Source organism: Bombina bombina, chromosome 1 (genome assembly GCF_027579735.1).
Source record: "Bombina bombina isolate aBomBom1 chromosome 1, aBomBom1.pri, whole genome shotgun sequence".
NCBI lineage: Eukaryota > Metazoa > Chordata > Amphibia > Anura > Bombinatoridae > Bombina > Bombina bombina.
In genome coordinates, this window is record NC_069499.1 from 1128176026 (window position 1) to 1128201779 (window position 25754).

At 40.4% G+C, this 25754-nt stretch overlaps 1 long non-coding RNA gene across 1 annotated transcript; it reads left to right on the plus strand.

The window, feature by feature from the left end:
* The first annotated feature begins 3417 nt into the window (after nucleotides 1–3417).
* Nucleotides 3418–6254, plus strand: LOC128641485 (uncharacterized). Its single transcript, XR_008399518.1, has 2 exons — nucleotides 3418–3490; nucleotides 5910–6254. It is a non-coding gene; the product is annotated as an uncharacterized LOC128641485 (long non-coding RNA).
* The last annotated feature ends 19500 nt before the right edge of the window (nucleotides 6255–25754 follow it).

A 25754-nucleotide genomic window follows, 5' to 3' on the forward strand; every position in this document is an offset into this window, starting at 1 on the left:
TGGGATTTTCATGTTCCTTGTTCAGAGGAGATTTGCCTGGTATTTTGGGGCTGGATTGACCTTAATTGGCGGGAAAAGACTGATATACTTCAGGAAAGTTTTCCTTTGTGAAAAGCACACTGGTCTAAAAGAGGCTGCTTCCGGGTGGTAAATCGCCATAGAACTAGCTGATGAGCTGTTGTTCGTTCCTGGTAGAGCGCTTCTCTCTTTGTATCCATTCTATTTTGTCAGGGAGAATGTGACGCATAAAATATATGTGCACAATTGTATAATGTTTTATGCAATTTTCATGTTTCATATTGAATAATGTTTTTGTTTTATATGGTGCTTGTAATAATTTTCTATGAAAATGCAACTCTGTTGTGAGAGAATGGGACTCTTATTTTGACATGGACTTATGATCCTGAAGGATTGTGGGAGATCATGGGGGGAGTAAAGAGACTGTTTTTGTTTGACCTCATAACCATTGAGGATTCTGTGAAGTACATACCCATTCTCCTTATTATTTCCTGTTTTAACAGGTATGCCTAAATAAATACCACACAAAACACTTCAGGTGTAAAAGAGATATTTTATGTACAGCTTTATTACATGTGCAAAATGTCAGATGGGAGAAAATAAGAGAGCTATGTTAACATTTCTGTATTTAATGAATCAGTTGATATGTAAATATGGTAATCAAAATAAGATTAATGTTAATGTTAAATATAAAATGTGTATTGGTAACAGAACTGTCTGACATAGAGTCAGTTATTTACATTTAAAGGGCCAGTAAAAATAGAAAATAATGTTATATAATTCTGCACATAGTGCAGAGGAGGGTCACGTCACTTCCATCACTGCGCTGCGCTGGGCCTGCACTGCGCAGATTGTGCCATGTAAGGAGACAAAACAATGAGCAGAGGTGCGTGCAGCCGGTGACCGGTCCTGTAACTAACCCCACTAACGCTAACCTCTCTGCAGCTTCCAAATAGATTTTACTATACTGTGTTTGTTAAACAGGAGGATGGGCTTACAGCTACATTATTGTTTCCTAAGAGCCACAGACATAGTTTTCTGTCTCTTAGGAAATGATGCAGCTGTATAACAAACTCAGTATAATAAAATCTCTTCGGAAGTAATAAGATTTCTTATATTTTTCCACAATGTTCACTGTGCTCTAAGTCAGGGAGGGTGTTTTCATGCAATGTACTGGCTGTGGCTTTTACATATATATATATATATATATATATATATATATATACACACAAAAAAAACACAAGAAAGAATTGGTAGTTGTAATAATTATTACCAACAGTGATAATAATGTAGCTAAGTAAAACAAAGTTGATTAACTCTCATATATAAATATGTTGCTGTGCAAAGAGAGACTTCAAAAACAAGTGACTGATTGATGCTTTTGCATTAGTAAATAAAGAAAGTTCCTCAGTCACTTAAACAGTCAAGGTCGAGGTCGACTTCGGCTCCAAACAATACAAATAATTTCAGAGTCACCAATGATGTATTGGAAATGGATACTTAGCTTGTCACTGCTTAAGCACTAGAAGCCAAAACACATCTTATAAGGTATTCCATCCACTGAACCAGGCATATATTATTCCATCCACTGAACCAGGCAGTAGGTAAAATCAGTCAGTGTAGTCAACATCCACCGGCACGTACCAACAGGCTGCAAACCCCCAGTCGCGTCCGCAGGAAATGTCCACAGACCGCTGCTCACTGTTTCCTCGTGATGGTCAATGTGCTCTGACGTCAGAGCGTCGGTGCTCTATTAGCGCTCCGTGATGTGTAACGTATGGGAATGAAGTCCTCCTGGCTGCTGTGGTAAGCAGGCAAGGGCTAAGTGATGTGACGCGTTTCGCGCATGCGCACATGCGCGTCAGGTGTATTCTAGGTCACGCACCTTATTATGAGCAACATTGCTGAATAAAACCTTTGCACAAGCTTCCTGAGTCCTGAGATCCAGTTCTTCTTCCTCCTTTGGATACTGAGTTGTATCTATATATTATATACATATTATATATATATATATATATATATATACAGTATATATATATAATATATACAAATTATATATATATATATATATATATATATATATATATATATATGTATATAATATATACATATTATATATATATTATATACATATATATATATATATATATATAATATATTATATATATTATATATATATATATATATAATATATATATATAATATATTATATATATATATATATATTATATACATATATTATATATATATGTATATATTATATACATATATTATATATATATATATATATATATATATATATACATATATATATATATATATATATATATATATATATATATATACAGTGTATATATATATATATAATATAAATTTGGTTTCATATTGAATTTGAGGCCTCGAGAACCAACACCCCCAAGCCACGCCCCCTCCACCCCCATTTAGAAAGTGTCCAAGAATCTTCTGGGCAAAAGGTGGCTACCCTATCTACTGAGTGGGTCTGTTTTTTACACTGAGCGCATCTGGCCTGCTGTCTAGTCACAGCCCGGCCCGATCACCCCATTGCACTCAGTGCAGCTCGCTCCTGCTCTGTCTGACAACGTGAGTGAGCTGCACTGAGTGTAATGGTGCGGTCGGGCCAGGCTGTGACTAGACAGCTGGCCAGATGCACTCAGTGTAAAAAACAGACCCACTCAGTAGAGTACAGAGAGCGGGTCTGGAAAACCCTCTTTTTTAATAAAAGTTCACAGGCAATATTAGGTTCTATAAAGCTAGCACTAATATAATGTTATATAATTCTGCACTATGTGCAGAATTATAACATTAATTTCTATGTTTACTGGCCCTTTAAATGTACTTTATATGCAGATAATCTCAGATACATTATTGTCTTCTATTAGAAAAGATTTATTACATGTATGACATTCCCTTGTATAGATAAGAATGTAAAGTTTGTGAGATTGATTTACATGAAAAGTGATAGAGGAATACTGTAGGGAAAAATGAATATGTGCATGTTTAATATTTATGATAAATAAGCACAAATGACGTTACTTGGTTATTAAGATTGCAAAACTTTATTGTTTGAATGTAATTACAAAACTTTATTGTTTGAATACAATTGCAAAACTTTGTTTGAATACAATGGCAAAACTTTTATTGTTTGAATACAACTGCAAAACTTTATTGTTTGAATACAATTGCAAACAAATTTTCAAAGTAGTCTATCTGCAGAGTGGAGCTCCACTCTAGACAGGAAACATGTGACCTCCACTGCAATTTTTTTTTCTATTTCAATAAAACTTTAATGTATCAAACAACCAATATGCACAATCATTCAGAAAACGTTTTTTTTTTTAAAATAAACTTTAATGTATCAAACAACCAATAGGCACAATTCTGAAAACAAAATTGCATTATTTTGGTTTATGGCGAGTGACATTTATAAGGTTAAGGCAAAGTATAAGCAAATGTAATGATTATTCTGTAAGGCAAAGTATAAGCAAATGTAATGATTATTCTAAGTTATAAATAGATCATCTCAGGAAATCACAGTAGTAATTCTTTAGTTTTTTATGTATTATCTACTGTTTTATATGAACAATACTGAACTATTTAAAGCTCCACTCTACACAACAAAAATGTGACATCCACAACCTCCAGTTCTCTTTAAACAAGGTTTGCTGCTTTCTTTTTTTTTTACCATATTTAACCCCTTAGTGACCTGACTGTTGTACCAATTTTTTAGCGTTAGCGACCAGGGCTCTTTTTACATTGCTGCGGTGTTTGCGTTTATCTGTAATTTCCCTCTTACTTATTTTTTTTTTACCATGTTTAACCGCTTAATGACCTGACTGTTGTACCAATTTTTTAGCGTTAGCGACCAAGGCTGTTTTTACATTGCTGCGGTGTTTGCGTTTAGCTGTAATTTTCCTCTTACTCCTTTACTGTACCCACACATATTATATACTCATTACTGTACTCACACATATTATATACTCATTACTGTACCCACACATATTATATACCGTTTTTCTCGCCATAAGATTGACTTTCTACAGATACCATTATTTTCATCATATCTTATAATTTTTAATAAATATTTTTATAAATTATGATTAAAAAATATTAAAAACCACACTTTTTTTTTTTACTTTTACCCCCAAAATCTGTTACGCATCTACAACCCGCAAGAAAACAAGATGGCTAAACAGTTTCTTCATTTTGTCCTGAGTTTTGAAATACCCAATTTTCTATTTTTACGATTAACCTTTTTCTCCTTCAGTGACCTTTTAACCCCAACCCTCCCCCTAGATCTAACCCTCACCCTAGATCTAACCCTCCCCCTAGATCTAACCCTCCCCCTAGATCTAACCCTCCCCCTAGATCTAACCCTTCCCCTAGATCTACCACTAAGCCTAGATCTAACCCTACCTCTAGATCTAACCCTTCCCCTAGATCTACCACTAAGCCTAGATCTAACCCTTCCCCTAGATCTAACCCTCCCCCTAGATCTAACCCTTCCCCTAGATCTACCACTAAGCCTAGATCTAACCCTAACCCTACATAACTATTTATTTTTATTATTTTTACTATTTAATTTTTTTTCATCTGTTACAACTGCGGTCCTTAAGGAGATAAAGGGATAGTAAATTCAAAATTTAACTTGCATGATTCAGATAGAACATGTCATTTTAAGACACTTATAAATTCACATCTATTTTTAAATGTGCTTTGTTCTCTTGTTATCCCTTGCTGAAAGAGAATACACACATATTCAACACTAGTGGGAGCTAGCTGCTGATTTTTGCCTGCACACATTTGTCTTTTGCGATTGGATGACTATGGCTCCGTTCGGGCAGCGCTCCAAGCAAACTGGGACTCGCTTGTAGCGTTTTCCTCACATTTGCAAGTGAGATGCCTGGCGTTTTTGAGTGCTCTGATGATATAAGTCCCAGCGCTTCCATCGTACTGGAAAAGCTGTCACTTTTGAGAGCAAGCTCAGACGCTTGGCAACATGGCAGCCTCCACACACGTTTTGCTGTGGAGGCTGCCATGTTTTTATAAGCAGCAGAGGAGGGACAGGTGAGGCGGATAAGTCTGACAGCAGCATTTAGTACAGGGCAAATTGGAGATAGGCTAAGTAACCTATCTCCAATTTGCCCTGTACTAAATGCTGCTGTCATGCTTATCCGGTGTTATGCTGAGAATTGTTTCCCCAGTGTCTCTGGTTTCCCCTGCCTCTCGGCAAACATCGGAACTCTGACCCACCTCCATTCAGCTGCTCTCAGCTCAGCACCTGTAGTATTATTAGCTGAATGGGGCAGGATAAGCTACAGGGGCTGAGCTGAGAACAGCTGAATGAAGGTGGGTCAGAGTTCCAATGTTTGCCGAGAGGCAGGGGAAACCATTCTCGAACAACGGTGTTGTGTAAACAGCTTAAATAAAAATAATCCTCCACTAATAAAGAGAGACACAATTTAAACATTTTTACAGTCAGCTACAAGGGAGCTTATTTAAAAACGTTCATTATTGTGCAGCAGATCCCTTTGCGCTTGCAATCGTTTTCTCTAAGCTCCCTTGCTTGTGACGTCACCTAGCGCCACGTCATCGCTGGAAGTGAAGCGCCTCCACTAGCTCCTGAGCTCTGCCCGAACGCGACCTATATGTGTTCATCTTGCTGCCAGTAGTGCAATGTTGTTCCTTCAGCAAAGGATAACAAGAGAACGAAGCAGATTTTATAATGGAAGTAAATTGGAAACTGCATGTTCTTTCTGATTTTTAAAAGTCTGTTTTTGACTTGAGTGTCCCTTAAATGATTTTTTTTTATTTTGAAAATAACAATTTTGATTCTGACTATGACTAAGTTTCCTCCCATGTGCTTGACACAGGAGCCAGCAATCATTAAAGATCTACACATTGCTATACAATGGGTTGTCAAGAATGAGGCACTGTTCTGTGGGCGCATAACCATGCCAAGTTATGTGTCAATGAATGAAGATGACCGCCAGAAGCCCATAGATAACGTGATGCAAAGAGAAGAACCAGAAGCAAGGGAGCCATTCCTCTTTGTATTTCAGCACAGAGAAGATATGGAGTTGTTTTTGCAGGCATGTCTTGACCAACAGGGCCTCCAAGTTAATGCCATGTTCAACAAATGACTGATGGACAAGGGGTGGTGGTGTGTTTCTGTTTAAATTATTGATAATAATAAAAAAATAAGATAATTAACACCATTTCTGAGTCAGTGCTTTAATAACACACTACCACAAGTATGAAGGTACAAGATAATTATAGGTAACAGTATATATATATATATATATATATATATATAGCAGTAGCCTATTGTTGCTTCTGTTTTCATAGTATAAGGTTAGGGTTATAAGTTCAAATGGTTTCTGACCTTGATTGAACACGATTCTCCAGAGCTCCGGGGAACAGCAAGAAAGCACACAATCACAGAGAGTGTTTCTCACTAGTTCCGTTTACTGTAAGTATACACAGCAGTTATATAGCAGTCTCGCATCATGAGGCTACAGGAAATGCAGTTAGAGGAGTAAAATAAAATGTCCATATATGTCTATCTAAGAAACATGTTAAAGGAAGTTGTGGGTGTTGATTGCTGTATTACAGACAATCATATGAGTTTCAAAATGCCCTCATGTGTCGGTTACAAGTCACCCACTAACATAATATACCCATCAACACACAGACACATAAAACACACAAAGACATAGAGACACACACACACCCTCACTGAGACATCCAGAGAAAACAGAGAGACATACACTCTCAGAGAGACACCCACAGAAACTGCATATACATACACACACCCTCACAGAGACAACCAAAGAAAACACACAGACATACTCACCCACCCTCAAAGAGACATCCACATTTAAAAAAAAGTCATACGCATCCACCCTCACAGAGGCATCAAGAGGAAATACACAAAGACATACATACACACACCCTCACAGGGACACAAATAGAAAAAGCACAAAGACATACTCACACACCCTCACAGACATACACAGATAATGCACAAAGACATATACACCCACTCTCACAGAGAGACCAACAACAACAACAAAACAGTGTGTGACATGCATGATAAAAAAAATTGCAGAAATTAAGAGATCACTTTTTAAACAATCAGATTTGCAAATGTGCAAACAAAAATTAAACTCTATGAATTCAAAATTGTAGATTAATGTTATCAGTAGATGGTTAGATAAAGAAAAGTACTTTTAAAAGGTTGACATATGTTTGTGTTTTTTCCCCCAAACAAGATCAACACTTCAATTATGGTGTAAACATGTTCCCATCTGTCAGCTGTACTTATGGATTTTGAAAATGCTGTACTCTATATGGTCTTGGTGGAACCATAAGCCGTGGCACTAGGTCTCATACCATTAGATATGGTTAAATGCATGATTTAGGCTCGTTTGTATGTATTTCAAAATTAAGTCAGCTGTATTGTAAACTGAACAGTGTTAAGTTAACCTGTATCATTTGAAACACTGAGAAATCTTAGTTTGAAAGTATAACTTTTTATGCATATGTAAAAATCATAGATAAAATGCCTCCTTGCATCTGTAAAGTCCTTGCATAAAGGGACAGTAAACTGAAATGTAGATAAAATGTATATATTACAAAAAAAATATCTTTCAAAAGGGCAACTACCATTTGTGTATTAAGGAGGAAACCTTTATGCATGGCTTTAAATATAGAATTTCTACAGCATTGTCAAATAATCATAAATACGCTGCTGCAGATTGCTAAAAAAAAAATATGTTTTTTATGGACCCCTGGCCCCACCATACTACTACCACACTGAAGTTACAATCCAAAATTGCACAAAGAAATAAAAAAAATTACTATGTAAGTCCTACCTCCTCTGCAAATGAAAGTGCTCTGCCATCTGACTCAGACACACGCTGTACAAACTTAAAGGGCTACTGGACCCACATTTTTTCTTTCATGATTCAGATAGAGCATGCAATTTTAAGCAGCTTTATCATTTATTCCTATTATAATTTTTTATTCGTTCTCTTGCTATCTTTATTTGAAAAGTTAGGAATGGAAGCTTTGGAGCATGACTATTTTTTGTTCAGTACCCTGGATAGAGTTTGCTAATAGGTGCCTGCATTTAGCCATCCAATAAGCAAGCGTAACCCAGGTTCTCAAACTAACATGGGCCGGCTCAAACGCTTTTATTTCTTCTTTTACAGATAAATATAGGAAGAGAACGAAGAAAATTTGATAATAGAAGTAAATTAAAAAGCTGCTTAAAATTGCATGCTCTATCTGAATCTAGAATGAAAAAAAATTGTGTTTAGTATCCTTTTAAGTGCCAAGTCTGTCTCACTATGCATAGTGGTTTAGTGCACACTCAAAAATCCTCTCAAATGCTAATGCTTTACTCATTTTAATAAAATTGACCACACTCAGTAGCACTCTGCTGTAATACCCTCTGGTGGCTGCCAAATTTGTTTAAAGAAAATAATAGTTGTTCTTGCCTCATGGGAAACCCTGGCCCGTTTGGCCCCTGACAGGAGTCACCCCTGTAATCCCCTGATGGCAGCCAGGTGTGATTTACGGAGATGATGTATTTATAACTTACAATTATCATTACTTTTGCTTATACTTTTGCCCTAACAGAACATAAGTTAATGTAAAGAATGTGCTTATTTAACCTTATTAATAACAATCAGCATAAACCACTGTCAATGAACATTAAGAACAGGAAAGCAAAATATTTAGTTTTCTGAATTATTGTGTCTATTGATTGTTACGTCAAAGTCCATTTAAAAAAAAAAAAAAAATATTGAGTGGAGGTCAAATGTTTCCTATCTTGAGTGGAGCTCCAGTTTGGCACAAGTTTGTTTGCCATATAAAGCGTTGGTTCAGGCTTAGAACATATATCCACACAGAAATGAGTGTCGCAAATAATTTTAAACCTTTTTAAATACAAGTTACTTTTAAAAAAGGTAAAATATATTCAGTGGCAAGGTTGGCACAAGTTTGTTTGCCATATAAAGCATTGGGTCAGGCTTAGAACTTAAAAATATGAAGTGGTTCATGCCCTGTATATATGCACACAGAAATGAGTGACTCATCGGATTTCAACCCTTTTTAAATACAAGTTTAAATACCAGTTACTTATTCAGAAAAGGTAAAATATATGAAGTGGCCAGGTTGGCACAAAAAAATTGCTATAAAAAGCATTGGGCACGGCTGAAAATATGTATATTCTATGAAGATGTTCATGCCGAGTATATATCATCACAGAAATAAGTGACCAAAAGGATTTTAACACTTAAAATACCAGTTACTTATTCAGAAAAGGTAAAATATATGAAGTGGCAAGGTTGGCACCAGATTGTTTGATATAAAAAGCATTGTGACAGGCTGAAAACATGTATGTCCTATAGAGAGGCTTATGCCATGTATATAAGCACACATTAATGAGCGTTCCAAAGGATTTTAAAAGTTATTAAATACCAATTACTTATTTAGAAAAGGTAAAATATATGAAATGGCAAGGTTGCCTGCAATTTTTTTGCTCTAAAAAGCGTTGGGCCAGGTTGATAACATGTCTATTCTATAATGGGGTTCATGCCCTGTATATATCCACACATAAATTAGTGGGCCAAATGATTTTAACCCTTTTTAAATACCTTTACTTGATAAGATAAAATATATGAAGTTGCAAAGTTGGCACCAGATTGTTTGCATTGGGCCATGCTGAAAATATTTGTCTATTCTATGATGAAGTTCATGCCGAGTATTTATCATCACAGAAATGAGTGACCCAAAAGGATTTTAACCCTTTTAAAATAACTGTTTATTGTTCATAAAAGGTAAAATATATGAAGTAGCAAGGTTGTCACCAATGTTTTCCATAAAGAGCGTTGGGCAAGTCTGATAACATGTCTGTCATATGATGGGGTTCATGCCGTGTATATATCCACAAATAAATAAGTGGCTCAAAGGATTTTAACTCTTTTTTTTTAAATAACAGTTACTTTTTGAAAACATAACCAAATTTGTTCCACATTTGCTATCTGTTTATTGCAATACTAGTGTTAAAGTTCGTGTAGACGGTCAAAAATGTGTCCAACTTACTAACCACTCCCTTATTTACCCACCTCTCCCTCCAAGAACCTTTGCCTACCATCTGACCCCCCCATCCACTCAGATCTCCTCTCTCTTATCCCCCCTCCCTCCTTCACCCTCCCTGCCGCTTTCAACATCTAATTTTCTGCAGTGCAGAGGTACCACCCGCTCCCGTCTATATCTATCACCAATCCCTCTATCTCTATCACTATCCATATATCCCTCTATTGCTGTGTCCATCTATCCCTATCCATCTATCCCTCTATCTCTATTCCTCTATCTCTATCCCTATCTCCCTATACCTATATCCATTTATCTCTATCCATCTATCACTATCCTTCTATCCCTATCTTAACATATTTTTTTTATGCAGCACAGTGGTCCCAGCCTCTCCAGCCCCTCCAGCGATGGGGCTCCCACCTGCCTCCCTCCTTACCCTCCCACGCCACCGTTTGGCACCACCGCTGCACAATACAGAAAGGGACACAGATTGCAGAAATGCCTCAATATTGAGGCATAGTGCATTACCATTTTCTAAGCAACCGTTGCAGAGAGGGCCAGTGATGGTGCCGATCGTTGGTGGCATGCGAAGGATAGGAGGGAGGCAGGTGGGTGGCCCATCACTGGCGGTAGGAGGAAGAAGGCAGTAGGGTGTGTGAGAGGGGCAGGAGCGGGTGGGAACGCTTATACTACGGAAAAAGTTGGAAGCTGGAATGAGGGAGAGGGGGATAATAGATTAGTAAAATAAACTGGGAGAGGGTAGAGTGGTAGGTGAATGAGGGTGGGCAAATACACTACAGATTTTATTTTATATATCTACTGTATATAAAAAATAAAAGCAAATAAATATTAGCTACTGGCAGACAGCTGAAAGTACATAACATGTACGCTAAAAGGTAGAAGGGGGGGTCTGAACAAAGGAGATCCCAGAGAACCATTTACAACCATTTGTGCTATAATTGCACAAGCTGTTTGTTCAGTGATAAACACAAAGTTTGTGAAAAAGTAAAACATTTTTTTTATTTGATCGCATTTGGCGGTGAAATGGTAGCATGAAATATAGCAAAATGGGCCTAGATCAATACTTTGGGTTGTCTACTACACTAAAGTGAAAATTAAACGTACAAGCTCCCTACAAGCTAATGAATTAACACCTTAACTGCTGGGCATAATACAAGTGTGGTGCGCAGCAGCATTTAGCGGCCTTCTAATTACCAAAAAGCAATCCCAAAGCCATAAATGTCTGCTATTTCTGAACAAAGGGGATCCCAGAGAAGCATTTACAACCATTTGTGCCATAATTGCATAAGCTGTTTGTTGTCTACTACACTACACTTAAGCTAAAATTAACTCTAAAAGCTCCCTACATGCTCCCTAATTAACCCCTTCACTGCTGGGCATAAAACACATGTGGTGCGCAGTGGCATTTAGCAGCCTTCTAATTACCAAAAAGCAACGCCAAAGCCATATAAGTCTGCTATTTCTGAACAAAGGGGATCCCAGAGAAGCATTTACAACCATTTATGCCATAATTGCATAAGTTGTTTGTAAATAATTTCTGTGAGAAACCTAAAGTTTGTGAAAAAGTGAACAATTTTTTTTTATTTGATCGCATTTGGCAGTGAAATGGTGGCATGAAATATACCAAAATGGGCCTAGATCAATACTTTGGGGTGTCTTCAAACAAAAAAATATACATGTGAAGGGATATTCAGGTATTCCTGACAGATATCAGTGTCCCACTGTAACTAGCGTTAATTTAAAAAAAAAAAGTGGTTTGGAAATTGCAAAGTGCTACTTGTATTTATTTCCCTATAACTTGCAAAAAAAGCAAAGACAAAATTTAGAAACTATTTAGCATGGGTGTTTTTTGGTGGTTGTAGGTGAGTAACAGATTTTGGGGGTCAAAGTAAGAAAAAGTGTGTTTTTTTCATTTTTTCCTCATATTTTATTAAAAAATTTATAGTAAATTATAAGATATGATGAAAATAATGGTATCTTTAGAAAGTCCATTTAGTGGTGAGAAAAATGGTATATAATATGTGTGGGTACAGTAAATGAGTCAGAGGAAAATATAGCCCTGGTCCTTAAAGGGACATGAAACCCAAATTTTTTATTTCATGATTTAGAAAGAGCATGCAATTTTAAACAACTTTCTAATTTACTTGTATTATCTAATTTGCTTCACTTTCTTGGTATACTTTGCTGAAAAGCATATCTAGATAGGCTCAGTAGCTGCTGATTGGTTGCTGCACATTGTTATTGGCTCACCCATGTGCATTGCTATTTCTTCAACAAAGGATATCTGAAGAAAGAAGCAAATTAGATAATAAAAGTAAATAGGAGTGTTGTTTAAAATTGTATTATCTACTTGAATCCTGAAATAAAATTGTTGGGTTTAGTGTCCCTTTAAGGGTAAGAAAATGTAACAATGGTCTGGTCACTAAGGGGTTAATGTTCATTCACAGTGGTTACCTTATAAATCACAATCTGCATAAAACACTGAGAATGAACATTAACCCCTTAGTGACCAGACCATTGTTACATTTTCTTACCCTTAAAGGGACACTAAACCCAACAATTTTATTTCAGGATTCAAGTAGATAATACAATTTTAAACAACACTCCTATTTACTTTTATTATCTAATTTGCTTCTTTCTTCAGATATCCTTTGTTGAAGAAATAGCAATGCACATGGGTGAGCCAATAACAGGAGGCATCAATGTGCAGCAACCAATCAGAACAAGAAGAACAAGAAAGCTACAAAATGTTTCGTTTTCATAATCATTGTCACAATCTATAGCTTGTTTGTGACATTAAAGTTGATTTAAAAAAAAAAAAAAAAAAAAAGCTTTGAGTGGAGGTCACATGCTTCCTGTCTAGAGTGGAGCTCCACTCTGCAGTTGGACCCTTCTCCAAATTTTTAATAAATATAACCATTTGAGTATTCTGTGAAGTACACACCCATTCTCCTTATTATTTCCTGTTTTAACAGGTAACATTTAATCTGCTTACTGGTCTCCTGAATGGGGTCTGTAACACATGGCTGTGCGCAACTAAGGAGAGAGGCAGCCATGTGGAAGAACACTGAAGCAGGAGCTTTCGCTGGAGCTCAGTCAGATAAGTACCAGTCATAGGATGATACTGCTCATTATAAAGAGGGGACTCTCTTCTTTCCAAAATGGGGTCTAATGCCCCTTTGGTTCATGCGGGGGATGTGGGAACAAGAAAAGAGCTTTCCTTACACAAAAAATGATCTAGTTCTTAGTGGATGATCACAAGCACTGCTATGTCATATTTGATGAATCAGTGTGTTACTTTGAAACATTATCAGAATAAAAAAAAGTAAAAGCCTTTCCTCCAGCCTGACCAATCACTGCACCCCAAGGCTTTAAATTTAGGCCACTACCTCTCGCTGCTAGAGCAACTATAACTCCTGCCCTTAAGGGGCCCAGCTCTTGACAGCCGAAAGAGCCGAATAAGATGCTGGTGGAGGCCCAAACTTTACAAACACGGGCTTACCCTAAGGCTAGTTCGACTAAACCTACCTCTGCCGTGTTAACTAATGCCGAAACTCAGCCGCTACTCATGCCGCCCCGCTTATGTCTTTTTATAGGGAAGGGAGGGTGGGCAACTCCAACTTCTTGAAGAAAACCGGAGGAAAGAGGCAGAACTCTCTAGAACATCGGTTCTTAAACCGTGAGTCGCTCCCCTTAAGCTGCAACATTATTGCATCTCCACCTTTTCTTTACATTCCTATCCTTGCCAGGCCAACAGCCCTTAATACGTTTCATTCCCACTAGGGGTCACTACACTATCATAAGGACTGAATGGCCTACTTCAGGATACCAGTAAAGTGACACACACCTAACAAAACTTGATTACCCCCCTCTTACTCCCTGAAATAAAAACACAGCACACAGTTGGGAGGAAGACCCATAGGTCGCATTTATTCAAACGGTTAGTGTGCATGATCACACTAGCAGGTTACTTAGTAACCAACAGCATATGCAAATATGCCAGCGTGCATGAGTCCCTATACATAACTCCTACTTTGGGAGGTAGCAGCCCAATTTCGATTCGGGATATGATGGAGTCTCCCGGAGGACTCCGCCCCATCACGTGTTAGTCAAGGTGGTTAGGATGATTTTTTTCGGTCTTCCTACCTGCGAGGAAAAGGCACCCTAGGCCCGGACCTAGTGACGTTGCCTTTCCTCCAGCCTGACCAATCACTCCACCCCAAGGCTTCAAATTTAGGCCACAACCTCTCGCCACCCTATCCACAAGAGACTCTTGCCGCCACCCTTCACACAACTTAAAGTTGGGTGTCCAACGCCTCTCTCAAATCACCTAAAAATAGGTCCAAACCCACATCAGAGAGATGCACATCATCAGGGCGATACAACGCCTTCTGGTCGGCCGACAAATTAGGGTGCTGAACCACAAACCCTTGCGACCCACAAACAGTCTTCCCCACTTCTCTATTAATTTTTTTCCTGATCCTGTAACCAGCACCCGACGAACCTAGATGCCTCCAATGCAGCCTGGCCACCCTATTGGACCACCCTACATGGACCCCCGGGGACCAAGTACGCAGCCACGCTATGTCTGCCTGAATGATCTTAATGAGATCCAAGACTGGAGTCTCACCCACATCATTCCCCCCCAGGTGCAGCACAATTATCTGGGGCCTACCCCAGTGTCGATGCGCATCCTGCAAAAGCTTTGGGAGCTCGCGCCAGTGCATTCCCCTCCGACCCAGCCATCTGACAGACGCTCAGGCCATGGGGAAACCCAATTGTTGCCCCCCTAGCTGAAGCAGCAGCCCGAATGGCAGCCCAGTGGACATAAGAATGCCCCACAATCCAAACTCGAACAGCAGCAGCAGAACCTGAAACAACAACAGGAAACTTGCTAACCATCAATGCAAACAATCCTAACATCTATTGCTGCAATGGCCTAACGTACAACTTGTATCTATTTGAGCGCCACCTGCCTAGCCACTTAATGCCTGCTGCCGACTGCCCCTCTGCCGCCGCGGACGTGGCTGCGCCTATCCTAAAGAAATGCGTCCCTATGCTATCTGGATGGATGCTAACACTGCCTGCCACTGTTTTCAACACCTTTTTGAACTGGTAGACCGACAGCGATGAATCGTCCTTATGTACTAACAATTGACTCCCTCCTATGGGATGTACCCCCAAGAACTCGGACAACACATGGACTGGGAAGGCTACACCGCCACCTTTCCCAGCCAAAGTCATCCAAGCGCCCTTACCCTCCTGGTCTGTTTTAGACCGGGGAACAAAAAGTAGAACTGCCGACTCATACACTCTGACGTGCTGAAGCAGAACACCTTTCCCTGATATCCTAGCTGCCGGTGCTACCAGTTCGCTAACGTGCAATGTGCCTGCGAATGCCAGCACAAAAGCCGCCCGAAATAGCGCACACTCATAGGGGGATGAACACACCCCCTCCAGCCCAAGCAAAAGCCGCTCCAGCCTCTCACTAGTTATAGGTTCCCTAACATCTGGAACCTTGATTTCCGTGTGACCCCAACCCCGAGCTGTTTCACAAGAAATGACCCCGCTGGGTCAGGACCACCTGCCAGCTTATAAAAGTATGTAAGGGCTGCCAAATGCACCTGCACAGCCCCCTTGCGCATCCCTTGCCTTCTGAGCATGGATAGCCATTCAAGCAACATTACCTGAGACCCATCCCGTACAGAAAACTTCCGGTTCCCGCAGAATTAATCCCAAGCTTTCCAGTAGGACACGTAGGCCGCCCAAGTCGCCAAAGCTAAAGCTGAGCCCACTAACGACAGAATGGCTCCCCCAGATCCGCCAGCTGCCAGAGAAAAGTAGGACAAGCCAACCCCACTGCCACAGCCTCTGGCACTAACTTCCTAAACTGATCCCACTGGAAACGTGATAGGGCATCCGCCACCACATTATCCCCCCCGGCACGTGGCGTGCCGAGAAGTGAATATTGCTGCAGAGGCAATGCAACACCATGAAGCGCAGATACCGCACTACCACTGGAGAGGCGGCCGACAAGTTGTTACCAGCATGCATCACGCTCAGGTTATGAGACCAGAATGTGACTACCCTATCCTTGAAGGGTTCAGCCCATTACTCTACTGCCACTACAAAAGGGAATAGCTTGAGCAAGGTCAAATTTCTCGTAAGCTCCTGCTTGCGCCACTCCAAGGGCCAAGGCCCCGTGCACCACTCTCTGTCAAAGAAGGCACCGAAGCCAAATGCCCCAGCAGTGTCAGTAAAGAGCTGCAACTCCCGACTGGTGTCCCTTTGCTGAGGCCACAGCCGGACCCCATTGAAGTCTGTCAAAAACGTATCCCATACCTGCAGATCCTCCACGATATCCCTGGAGATCCGCACCCTACCTGCCCTAGCCGGTCCCAGACACCCTTCCATCCATCTGTTGAATACCCTGCCCATGGTTATAACCCTTCAGGCAAAATTCAACATTCCCAATAATGACCGCAGCTCTTTCTTCTGCAACCATTCACCTGCAGCAGCCACCCTAATCGCTTCCAGGAGTTTAAGGACCTTATCACTTGGCAGGCGGCACAATGCGGCCTCCGTGTTGATTTGTATGCTGAGATATGCCAGGCGCGTGTCTTATCCTCGGCAAGCGGAACCCCAAACTTGGCCATCATGAAACGCATGGCACCCATCAGCCTGGCGCAACTTCCCGAGCCTGGTGGGCCCACCAGAAGGAAATCGTCCAGATAATACGCCACCGCATTATCCCTTGACACCGTGACCACCGCCCAGTGCAGGAAGGAGCTGAACATCTTGAATAATGCGCACGACAGGGAACACCCCATGGGCAAACATCTGTCCACAAAATACTCCCCCTGCAACTTGCACCCCATTAACCTAAAAGACATCGGGTGCAACGGCAGCAACCGAAATGCTGACTCGATGTCCACTTTCACCAATTCAGCGCCCCTCCCAGCCTTCAACACTACCTCCAATGGTAGTGCACTCAAGCCAATTCGGGATCAATGGCATCGTTGACCGACGCACCCGCCCGATAGGACAGGTGCTGAATCAGCCAAAATTTGCCTGGTCATTTCTTGGGTACCACACCCAAGGTGGACACAACCAAATCTACTATTGGTAACTCAACATTCTACCGAGACGCACTTCTTTCATAAGTTTCTCCCACACCACCTCGGGATACTCCTTAACCGACTTCAAATTGCGGTGAGTTGCTGACCCCCTCACGTAACCCATGGTGGGGATCTTTATCCCCTCCTGCAACCCCGCCAGCAGCAACTGATCAGGGTACTTCTCCAAGAAGCAAGCGCCCAAGACTCTGAAACAGTGATGCCATTCCAGGTACGTATCTGGGTGCTTAAACTTATTTGGGCCTATGCCATCTTTACTCCGCTCCTTCTGCCTCTGTGCCTCAACTGACAGCTTGAACACATTAACGAACTTGCCTGCCTGTATTCTCTGCACAGTCTTAGATTTCAGGTGCCTATGAAGACAATGCACCTGACATGGGGAAGTATCCCCAAGCAGCGCCGCCTTGCGCCCTACACTCCCTTGAGGGGGACCTGCCTGCTCTGCTAAAAAACTAAGGGGGTTTGCCTGCTCCGTCTACCTAGTCGCCCCATCTGTCTTGCCGCCTGCGCACCCTGATTGGACACTAACTTGTTCAACAGCCTGAACATCCTGCACTTGTCCTTACCCTCAAGTTCCAGAGACTGATCACTATCTGACCCTAAATCTGAAGATGAATCTGAACCACCTCCCCCCAGTGTAAGTGTGGTTAGCACATCGCTTCCAGAAGTCCCAGCTTCTCCGCCCGACGGGGCCGATCCGCCAGTCGACGTAGAGGGTACTGCCTCAGACATCCCGGCTGCTTCTCTGTTTGCGTGGGCCAGCGAGAGGGACCTGGCTGTTCTGGAATCCTCCACATGGCAACTTGCTGCTGGTACCTGTAAAACAGCAGACACGTCGGGAGTACCAGGGTCTCGGAGCATTGCCCCGCCTGCATTCACACCCCCAGCCACCTGCGTACACCCTCCCACCGTCTGCCCCCCAAGCGTACCCCAAGCGTTCAATAGAGGCTGCAGTAGCTGCATCAAAGCAGGTGGGATAAACTGCTGCCCTGCTGGTACCATTGCATGCCCTTGTTGACCCCCTAGCTGCCCAGGGTGCCACTCATTCCTGCCCCCACTGGAACCCACAGTCACCTGCTGAGCCACACCAGGGTCCTGTACACCCTGTCCACTCCTATCCTGGAAAGTCACCTTGTGCATGCCACCCCCAGCCACTGGCATAACAACATTGCCACCATACACCAACTGCCCCTGCTGCTGCGCCACCAGCCTAGGACTACCGCCACTTGCCGGACCAAACACACTGCCCCCAGTACCTCCAGCAGGACAGGCCCTTGGCCCTGGTACTCTCGACTTACCTGTTCGGGTACCACGCGAGGACCCGCTCCTGTCAGCTCCTTGCTTCCCCCTGCGACCGCGATCAGTGCCGCGGCCTCGCAGGGGTGTTTCCGGTTTTGGGTGCCGCACCAGAAGTGCGTCACCGGAAGGGACGGGGCCGTGGCGCACGCCACTTGTGCGTAACATCACCGGAAGGTCTGCACCTGGCACCACCTCGTACGGGCTGCTGCTGGCTACAGGCCTACCCAGCTCAGGTCGCACAGCCAGGCCCGAAGGCCCGACTGAACCGCCGCCACCCTCCCGCATCGGGGCCAGGTGAGAACCGGCACTAGGCCGACCCTGCCCTGCACCAGATCCCACACTAGTCCCGACCCTGCCCTGCACCGAATCCCACACTAGTCCCCGCCTGCCATCCTGACACTGCTCCAGGCCCAGAACCAGGCCACAGAGGCCCAGAACCAAGCCCAGGCTGAGGACCATGCCCTTCGTACTCTCGGCTGCCTTGTGAGCCAAGAGAGGGCCCAAACCCAGGTCCGATAGGCCCAAAATTAAGCCCGAGGCCTGCCCCGATACTAGGCCCGGAAACAGGCCCAAGGCCTGCCGGACCCCCGGGTGCAACTTCCGCCACCAATGCCTGCAGGAGGGTCATCACTCCTGCAGCTGCCTCAGCCGGCAAGGCCTGCAAACTTTGCACCGAGCCACTGCTCGGCATGGCTTATACCCCTACAGGATAGGCCTCCAGCCCTGAGCCACTAGGCCCAGGGCCTGAGGCCTCCCCAAACTCTCCTCCTGCCTACCTGCTACCTCCCCAACCTCTCCCCCACTTGACTCTGCAACCTCATATAATAAGGGAGAGCCAGGGGGGACAGGAGAGGGGGCCCTAGAACCCTGACCACATGGAATCATGTCCTCCTGCGTAGGAAGGGGACTCTCCTCACTAATCACTCTTTTTTCCTTTGCAGGAGCCCTACTACCACCTGGGGACCCATCCCTGAACCTTTTTGGGGGAACAGAAACTCGCCTGGAACGATTCATGCTGAGAGCAATCTCAGACAACTCCAACTTCTTGCAGAAAACAGGAGGAAAGAGGCAGAACTCTCTAGAACATCGGTTCTTAAACCCCTAGGTGAGTCACTCCCCTTAAGCTGCAACATTGTTGCATCTCCATCTTTTCTTTACATTCCTATCCTTCCCAGGCCTTCCCAGGCCAACAGCCCTTAATACGTTTCATTCCCACTAGGGGTCACTACACTATCAGAATGTGTTTATTTAAGCTAAGGTATTAAGTTATTGTAAAAACGTTATATTTACTTTATTTTTGTTTAACAACTTTTGGTGAAAGGGCATTTTATCATATATCTTATGATTTTAATTGTCTTTACTCCTGTTTGTCCATATCTATCCATCATGATTAGAATGCAAAATTTAACCAAGGACATGCTCAGAATATTAAAATAAGAGAATATCATCAATATGACCAAAATGTTTGTTAAAAGGGCATTGGGCACCAATTATTTAATTTGCTTAACCCCTTATATTGTTGCAAAGATAACCCACATATTAGTGTCAGTATAAAGGCACTTGTGGTGCTCATGCTTAATATTAAGGGTGCTATGTTTACACTTTAGCAGTCTAGAGCTTTAATACAAATCAGGGGGGTACTTAGGGTGCATTATAGCAGCCAACATATTAAATACATACCAGGGAGGTTATGGATACCTTAAATCCACATATTACAGGTGCTGTGAGTGCACTTTGGGTGCTAAGTGATAAATACACATATTGGGGGCAGATTGTGGAAGCCAATCAGTTAACCCATATTTGGGCTAGCATCAATGCACTTCGACTAGTTAGCAATTAGTACATATAGTATTTGTAATGTTGATTTTTATTTATTAGGTTCAGTACAATTAGTAAATATTTAGTTTTGAAAATAAAAAATAGTAGTTGGTAAATTATTTGGTTAATGAAACTTAATTTGTCTGTGCTTTGTACTTTTGAAACAATATTTATGCTGCACCTGCAGTAAAACTGTTTTATTCCATTGTGTAACAAAGACTGGGTTAAAGGGATACAAAACCCAATTTTTTTTCTTTCATCATTAAGATAGAGCATGTGATGGCTACTAAGCTTTACATTCTTGTTTTTTAAATAAAGATAGCAAAAGAACAAAGCAAATGTCATAATTGGAGTAAATTATAAAGTTGCTTAAAATTGCATGCTCTATCTCAACCATGACAGAAAAAAATTGGGTTTAGTATCCCTTTAATTGGGAGAGGGCATATTTAAAGGGACACAGAACCCAAATTTTTTCTTTCGTGATTAAGATAGAGCATGCCATTTTAAGCAATTTTCTAATTTACTACTATTATCAATTTTTCTTTGTTCTCTTGCTATCTTTATATGAAAAAGAAGGCATATAAGCTTTTTTTCTTGGTTCACAACTCTGGACAGCAGTTTTTGATTGGTGGATGAATTTATTCACCAATCCGCAAGGACAACCTAGGTTGTTCACCAAAAATGGGCCGGCATCTAAACTTACATTCTTGCATTTCAAGTAAAGATACCAAGAGAATAAAGAACATTTGATAATAGGAGTAAATTAGAAAGTTGCTTAAAATTTCATGCTCTATCTGAATCACAAAAGAAAAAATTTGGGTTCAGTGTCCCTTTAAGGGAGTGCAAGTGATTTGAAGGATAATATAAAGCGGAACTGCCCAAATTATGGCCGCAGGACCCAAGAAATCTAGTAATAAATATTAAACACTTCGTGTGTGTATATAGAAAAATTGTCTTAGTTGATCATTTAATGTTTCTTATTTATCAGAGTGTTATTTTCTATAGATATTGTGTTGTACTTTATGCTGTATAACCTTTAGGATACAGTATGAACGATTACAATAATTTGTCGAAATGTGAATTAAGTGCACCGTGATATAGATCTGATATACCCAAATTTCCTCGGTTAACGCTACTGAAAAATGCTTACTGCTAATTTTATATGATTTTAGTTTTATATTCCATATATGTACACTACAGTTTTCTAAGATGACAATGTTATCAGATTATCTAAATGCAAATATTGGTATACATATTTCACACAGATATATTCAGAGAACACTTGGAATGAGAATATGTCTTAATAAAAGTTATTTATTGTAACAATAAAAAGTCAGTTTTGATAATATAGCATAAAGGGACGTCTCCCCATAAGAAGAGTATAGAAAATAAAAGCTAAAACTTGATGACAATTAAAATTTGATCCCTAATAATTTCCTGCAACTCTGTATAACAAGGGAGTCTTTACAGTAAAAATTTCCAATCGCTGTGTTTTGTTGACAGAAATATTTCTTATTACGGGAATAAAGTCTTTACAAAGTCAGTGTAAATTGTGTGGTATTCAATCCCAAACTTGGCAGTTCAAAGCAAGGACAAATAAGTATTGTGATACTTTGATGTATGAGTTACCTTCTCCCTTTATGACAGGTTCAGTCACTGCTTCTTTCCTCGACGAGACTGCAAACTCAGACCCGCCGCGTGTAGTCTGCGTCTGACGTCACTGCCTGGTTTTTGATCTTCTCATCCGTTACAAAGTAACAATCCGGCTCTTTAATTCTTCAGAACCTCTGTATTTCAGCAAAATCCTGCACTTAGTGTTTATACACGCAGGAAAAGGATATCCAAATGATGTGATGTAGTTGTTGTTAGTAGTGGAAATAACCCAGGTTACACTGTCATAACAGTTTTCCAATTACTTGAAATAAAGACTTTTGAAGAGTCACTTGATACCACTGAGGGTCACAGGAGGCCACTAAGGGTCACAAGAGTCGACGCGTTTCGCTCTATACAGAGCTTTATCAAGATCATATCATATCAGATCTATATCACGGTGCACTTAATTCACATTTCGACAAATTATTGTAATCGTTCATACTGTATCCTAAAGGTTATACAGCATAAAGTACAACACAATATCTATAGAAAATAACACTCTGATAAATAAGAAACATTAAATGATCAACTAAGACAATTTTTCTATACACACAAACGTAGTGTTTAATATTTATTACTAGATTTCTTAAGCTTTTATTAGCGCCCTCACGCCCCCCCCTTCTTTTCTTAGAACACGAATATAAGTCTGAAGGACTTTTTCACTGTGAGGTGTTTGGAATCACTGTTTCCAGCGCTCTACTTACTCCATTCACACCGCAGGACCCAAGATCCATTTTTTTTTTGTGTGGCCCATGTTAATATTTCTAATGGGGAAAAAAATAATTTATATGTGTACAATTTTTAAAAAAAATTTGAATAATATAAACCATTACATTAATTAACATAAATGAATAAATTATAAACATTGTACTCTCCCCTTCCTTGTATGTAAGGAAAACATTTTTTACATTTTCATTTGCAAACTCTCCTTATTTCTACAGTTCTATATGTTAATCTGTTTTACTTGCAATGGGATAAATTTCAAGTAGAGCATAATAAATTGTTCAGTCTCAAGCAAAGAATTGCACACAATCTAGTGTTACAAATGGATGGTTAAATATTTTAACAAAAAGCCTCTTCAAACAGCTGAAACGTTATTTAGCGCGCCTTATACTTTTAATTAGAACGCTCCAGGAGCTCTATTAGTGCGCTTATTGCGCTTCTATTACAAGTGGGGAATTAGGTGTTGTGCTCTTGCCCAATTCAAAATAGTGATGTAAAATGTAGCAGTTTTGATACCTGAAGTAAATAATTACCGCTTGCTAGTTTGCAAAACAAAATGCACAAAAATGCCATGAATATAAAAGATTTAAGCTACACTTAGACTTAACACTTGTGAAACAAAGGTTTATTACTGAAAAAAGTTTTTTGGCAGAATTAAAGGGACATAGTATGACAGGGGGCATGACTGGGAAGGGGGTCAAAGGTGTATATGTGTGTATGTATATGCAGTAGTGGACCTACTCAACAGGGGTTCCTAGTGCAACATTTTTTGGGCCCCCGTGAAGGTAACAATAGTAATAATATTCATGCACTCAGGATATATAAAATAAAGACTTTGTTATATACCCTGCTAAACTATAGCCATGTTGTATCAGCTCACAAAAGTGTCTTTATCAAATGGAACACATAGGCGCACACACATATCTATAGACTGGCTTCTATGGGCCCCTCCAGCACCTGGTGCCCCAGCACCTGCTGCAACAATGCTTGTTCCATCCTGCTGTGTATACGTATGTTTGAAATGTTTTATACTTACATTTAATTAAACTAGTATAGCACAAAACTATATGAATAACTTCACTACTTGCGTATTATTGGCTTAGCTCTTGATATTCAACATTCATTTTATAGAATTCATCATAGAGGGCTATTAAAGTAAGGGAACATGCAATTTTAAACCTCTTTCTTATTTGCTTCAATAATAAAATTGTCTTGGTATCCTTTATTAAAATAATATACCTTGGTAGGCCTAAGAGCAGCAATGTATGACTGGAAGTTAAATAGAGATTGGTGGCTGCACACATAAGTCTCTTGTCATTGGCTCACCAGATGTGTTCAGCTAGCTCCCAGTAGTGTATTATTGCTCCTGAGCATGCTATTTAACAAAGTTTACCAAGAGAACAAAGCAAATGTGATAATAGAAATAAAATGGAAAGCTGTTTAAAATAACAACATGCTCTAGCTCAATCATCATGAGTTTAATTTTGACTTAAAGGGACATAATACTCATAGGCTAATTCACTTAAAAATTGATGCAGAATAAGTGTAAAAAGCTGACAAGAAAATATCATCTGAGCATCTCTATGTAAAAAAGGAAGATATTTTACTTTAAAATTTCTTCAGCGCAAGAGAGTAAGTGCTGTGTAAACAGTTATACGTCAGCAGCTGTCCAGCTGCAAGTTGGAAAAAAACAAACAAACAAACAAATGCAATAGCCAATCAGCATCAGCAGTGCTGAGGTAATGCTTTGCCTTTGCTGTTATCTCATGAGAATAGGAAAATAACATGACTGTGCCTGCACATGACAGATGCACACTCCCTAGCTTGTCCTGGGATAAGCATCCTGATTGGTTGCTTAAAGTCTCTTTACAGTGAGGTGTGAATACTTAGGAAATTTTAGTTAATTTTAGTTTTTACATAGAGATGTTCAGATTATATTTTCTAGTCAGCTTTTTAGAGCTATGCTGCATTACTTTCACATGCTTCAACATTTGGGTATCATGGCCCTTTTACTGTTGTTCAGATCATTAGTGCAATATTAAAATGCATTAACACTTTGGGGCATTTTATTTTTGCACTAGTATGTGCCTTTAATGTGCAAAACTGTATACTCAATTCCCACAATTCTTTTTTTATATATAATATAAAAAAGCAACACTGTAGACCTGTTTAAATGTTGTCACAATATGTTAATGATTTGTTAAAAAAGTATAGTAGTAAAGCTATAGTAATATAAATATTCTTAGATCAACCTCTAGTGGTAATTTTAATGTATTACAAATGCCATCGCTTCACTTAAAATGAAATTAAACACTCCTAGCTTTTGTGTAAATTTGTACTTGTCCCGCACTCCCTAGAGAAGCCAAAAAAAGTCAATTCCGTCACAAGGGGAGGATACAAATCTTTATGAATTGCACAGATTTTTTTTTGCAAAGTATTAGTTTCAGCTGATTTTATTAAATCTAGAATATTGACTAATTTTACATGACTCAAATACAGACCTCAGATCATACAGAAACTGATTGGTGCATATGAAGGGTGACACAATGTCACGATTTTCATGTCCTGTTTTGTTTTTTATTAAGCTGTCACGGGGTCCCGAGAATCATTTTTGGGACAGTCTAATGTCTTGGTTTTGCCTTGGCCACAGAATCTGACAAGGAATGGCCACTACTCTATACTTATCTTACTTGACCTCTCAGCTTCGACACAGTTGACCACCCCCTCCTACTACAGATCCTTAGCGCTCTTTGCCTTTGTGACACTGCTCTTTCTTAGATTAACTCTTATCTTTCTCACAGGTCTTTTTCTGTGTCATTTGCTGGTGACTCCTCCTCTCCAATGCCTCTGTCTGTTGGGGTACCTCAAGGATCTTTTCTGGGTCCTCTATTCTTCTCCATTTATACTTCTTCACGGGGTAAACTTATCAACAGTTACGGCTTCAAATATCACCTCTATGCTGAT